Source organism: Mus caroli, unplaced genomic scaffold (genome assembly GCF_900094665.2).
Source record: "Mus caroli unplaced genomic scaffold, CAROLI_EIJ_v1.1 scaffold_17546_1, whole genome shotgun sequence".
In the NCBI taxonomy this organism is placed as follows: Eukaryota; Metazoa; Chordata; class Mammalia; order Rodentia; family Muridae; genus Mus; species Mus caroli.
The window spans coordinates 6,526-11,390 of NW_018390416.1; the positions used below are offsets into that span (position 1 = coordinate 6,526).

General features: G+C 42.7%; 1 pseudogene; it reads right to left on the bottom strand.

Moving 5' to 3' along the window:
- Positions 1-2,427: 2,427 nt before the first annotated feature.
- LOC110288639 overlaps positions 2,428-4,865 on the bottom strand; it is a 4,415-nt pseudogene continuing 1,977 nt past the window's right edge.

Here is a 4,865-nt window from a genome sequence, read left to right on the forward strand (position 1 = left end):
GACCTATTGATAATATGCTTAGGACAAAAGGAAATACATGATTGTAGTTTGTAGCAGAAAAATAAAAACAAAAAATAAAACAACAAAACTTAAAAACAAAACCCAATCCATGCTAAAGTNGTTAGGGACAGGCAAGATGATCTTGGTAACCTCCACTGGCCAGCCCCATGCAGCACTCTTGCCCTGTTTCCCATGGTTAGCTGCTGCCAGGCTGTTCATAATTCCAATGCCATCCACCACCTGTGGCTAGCCTCCAGTGAGCTGGCTGCCACTCACACTTCCCCTTTACCTCTTAAAATAATAACACAAAAGACTTGTAATATGCCAGACAAGTTTATTAGGGGAAATCTACAACCACAAAATGCCCATGNAAACAATGCAAAACTCAACACATATAAATACAACCTGCACACTTAGATCAGGAAAATGTACCTACATTACTCTATTTCCCATTTCTGAAATCCCCAGTTACTTATGGCCCCTAGGGCCCTGTACTCCAGCACCATCTTCCTATTCCTCCATCTTTTGTCCTCCATTCTCTCTCTCTTCTCCATGTCACTTCCCCTCTCTAAAAATCTCAGCTCTGCCTTTCTTCCCCCTGCCCAATAAGAGCCTCTAGCCTTATCTGANCAATTAAGATTTCACCTGACTGCACCCGTGTTTAGGGACTCTTGAGGAAGCAGAAGACACAAACAGCAATCCACAACATCCCCTCCCCCTTTTGTCCAATTAAAAGGCTCTGAACACAGAACTAGCAGTGGTAACATCAGAGCTGTGAATACATGCCTGTCAGCCTAGTACAATGAGTATGCGCAGGTCAGGCACTGTATCTACAGATCTCCTGAGATTTCTCCACTCAACTGGACTTGATCCTGTCCATCTAATACAGCACATGCACTGGAAGGACAAAAGCCAACTGCAGGAGGTGTGGAGGGTGCCTCACAGGGTAGAGCATCTGGTATTCTCTAGAAGACCCACATGGTGCCTAATAATCATCTCCAGGAATGGTTGTGATTCCATCTGTGCTCTGAGGGAAATGTCCCTCAGGAGGAGACACATACAGTATTACGTTCAGTAGGAAAAACACCCACTCACATAAATGTTCAACATAAGTCTAATCAGCAACAGCAAAACAAAGCAAGTTTATGGTCAAGGACAACAGCATCTATCAAAAGCTATTTCCCAGCAAGCCATGGAAGGTCATTATATTTGCTGTGTGGTTATCACTTTACAAAGACCAGCTTCGGGAACACCTTAAAGAAACAGATGGACTACCGCTCTGGTGTCAAGTAGCAAAGCTTTACTGCTTTCTACAGCTTAAAAACATGGGGTATGACTTTGCAAATTTTGCTCAAAAAATAACAATTTTACTTAGTTTCACCTGGTAGACAATATTATCATTTTTGGAATCATTTTCTCATAACAAGAACAAACTTCAGAAGAAGAAACTGTTACTGTTATCTGCAGACCCAAGGATATCTTCCTCTCAGGGTAAATATTAACTCTTGACTAGNAACAAGGAAAAACTCTGGCTCACAGAAAGTCATGTTTAGACATCCCTCCCTTTCAGGAGGGACGACCCCTGAACTTTCTCCCAGTTCACAGCTCTGATCCTTTCAGGCCAGAACCAAAGGGAAGCTATTGTTCACCTCAATCACTGATGCTCTATTGCAAGTAAACAGAGGCATATGACTCTGGCCTTCCTGATTTATTTTATATTCCTTTCTGAATGTTTTTATATCCACAGCAGCTCTAGAACAATGANTGTATATTCCTCAGTATCTGGTTCACAGGATCATGAATGAATGTGTGTTACAGAGTGCTATATGTTAGGAGTAAGAGAATTCATGAAACCATGGATGTCAGTGATTACATCATCAACTGTGTGTCCATGGGGTAAGTGAAATTATCCACACACAAAAGATCTTCATTTTGTATACCCCTAGGTGGCTATGACTTTAATATGTAGTCCTGACTGCCTGAAACTTACAAAGATCTATCTGTGGATGTGAGTTCTAGGTCCACAGCAGGGAATAGAATACCTACATAAGGAAGATGGTCTCAAGAGTCATTACTTGCAAATCAATTTTTACGCATAAGAAATAGAATTTTAAAAAATAGGTTTTAAAAGTTCAATTAATATAGAGATAAAGGCAAAAATAAACAATGAAATAAAAGAATAAGAACATATAACTGCTAAGTAACATAGCAACAACTCAAAGAACAAAAACCAAAACTTCAACAAAAACTCTAACAGAAAATTATTGTTCAGCTTTTTTCTGCACTTTTAGCAGCACAGATCTATAGCCTGTTACTCCTCTTGGACATTTGGTAGCAGTGCAGTCACCTCAGTTCTCTGCCAAGAGGAGTTGTCTGAAGAGAAAACGGAATAACATCCTGAATCAGCCATGGCTTCCTAGTTAGGGCCTATTCCCACTCAGGACATGTGATATAAAGAGATTCATCTGGGGAAGATTGTGGGTGCTGGGGATGGTGCTCAGCAGGGGCCTCCTGGGGTGGCAACTCATTCTGCAGGATGCTGTCTTCTTGATCTGTGGCCAATCCCAGCTCTCTTGCAGTTTCTGAGACATGGGAGAGGAAGGCAGTTACTAATACACAGGAATGGTGGGGAAAGGNATGGCAGCTGTCAGACCTTTATCTCCCAGTACCTCATTTTTACTTGACAGTCAACAATAGTATTTTAACTGAAATTACTGATGTGAAATCTGCAGACAGGCAAAGTATTCAAAAACAGTCAAAAACATGGACTGAAAAAGTTCGACTTAGGCTTCTATCCTCTCCAAATAAGAACATGGCCAAGAAAGAGACCTCAATGAATTACAGGAAGAAAGGAGAAGGCCACATGCCACCCAGATCAGTGATAATGAGAAACACTCATTTGACATTTGTACTTGGCTCTAATCCCTCCAAGGTGTATGCACCTGAAATGTCATATGACCTTTGCCTGTCTCCTTTCTAAGGACCCAGAACTCACTGAAACCTCCACATAGCGTTCCACCTATCTTGAAGACATGCAAGAATGTGACTTGTTATTCACCTGTCACCCTGAGTGGACTGCAGACTAACGCAGAGTTGAAAGGTACACTTGCCAGTGGTAACAGTGTCTCAAAAGAGGCTAATTCAGGGTCTCACAAGAGGCTTACCCCCCAGAATGCTTCTGTGAAGACAGAGCAAAGAACAGCTACATTCCATGAGTAGGGTGGCTGCTTGGGATTATGTACTAGAAAGTTGGTGGGGGGAAGCAAAGATAGATCTAATGTGCCAATGGTATCAGATAGCCATAGCCTGGCCAAATTGTTTGTCTCTACCTGATATTCTTGAGTCCCCAGGTTGCTGGTCTTCTCCTGTTCATCTTTACCACTCAGGTTCAAGTCCATCAAATGCTGTTGAATGCTGGCCCATTCAGCCTGTACTTCCTTGCTCTCCTGCTGCAATGTCACCAACTTTTTCTTTATGAGATTCTTCTCCATTAGGATACGGAAACACACTCTGCATGGTAAGATCATGCAGCCTCGTCCTCCTATTTCTACTTACAGGTCTCATTAACCTGACCTGTACCCTGGTTCCCATGAAGACCTAATATAATCCACCAGAATACATCCATGACAGCTGTAAACAGCAAATAGCCATTTCATGGAAGAAGAAATTTGTGCTGCAGTCCAAACACCAAAAAGGGTCCATGTTTTTCCAAAAGAGGGATCTCCATCTACGCATGACAGTCCATGCATTGGGACAATACCAATTAGTAGGGTGCAACTACAATCAGGGTAGTCAGTAGAGCCAAAGGGAGGGCGCTAAGTGAGGTGTTACACCTCACTTAGCTCTGTAAAACCCTGCCTGAGCCCCAGAGGCCCAGTACAGCATAATAACCTTCTCATGATCTGAATCACTTTTCTGTCTAGAGGCATCTGAGGATGCCTGGAGAACACTGGCAGTGGTTACAGTCTCTTAGAGACCTAGGAAAACTGAGTTAAAAAGATTCAAGGCACAGCGATGGCTACAAAGCAGAAAGTATAGAATGAGACCTGCACAATCTCCAGACCAGAAACAAAGGAACGTAGAAATGGCCATTTCACAAGTGTTGGCCTCTCAGACAAGAACTTACCGATAGAAATTTATCTCCTTCTTGAGCTCCTGCTTGTTCTCTTGGGCCTCCATGTTCTTCTTCTCTAAGTGATATAGCAATGTCATGATCTCCTTCTCTTTTAATTTCAGTTCTTTATAACGTCGATTATGCCTGTGGTAGGGCCCGGCCCCAGGAAGACAGAACTCCATGAACTTAGGCTTTTAGTAACACATGAACTCAGGCTTGGATCTGGACTACTGCAGCCATGGAAATCACACTCTGCATTCTAAATGCTGGGATTTTCTTAACCTTGGGAAACTGGCTATCCTGGCCCCAGAACAGCAGAAGCTAGGCATCCAGATGGAGGGTTCCCTGGATCCCTGCNTTACTCAGTAGGNCTGAAGGGCAGACTAAGCAGTTATGTTCTCAGGAGCCTAGGCTACAGGTCTTTGCCCAACAGACACCTGTGATGGTATTTCCCCTGTTTTCATAAAAGGGATTCTAAATCCTGGATACCTAATACTGTAGAGACAGATATTACACATAATTCTGAAAATGAGGCCAGACATCACAGATTTATACTCTGCCCATGGGATACAAATGTATGAACACTTGTGACAACATAGTCAAAGTGCAATGCTATTTAAAGTGGGGACTACCAGNCCTCAGGACCCACCTCACCTGGAAACTGTTAGGCAGGTAAATCCTCAGGCCAAAACACCTACCCCTAGATTCCAAATTGTGGAGAGAAATAAAAACATACAAAACATATTCACAG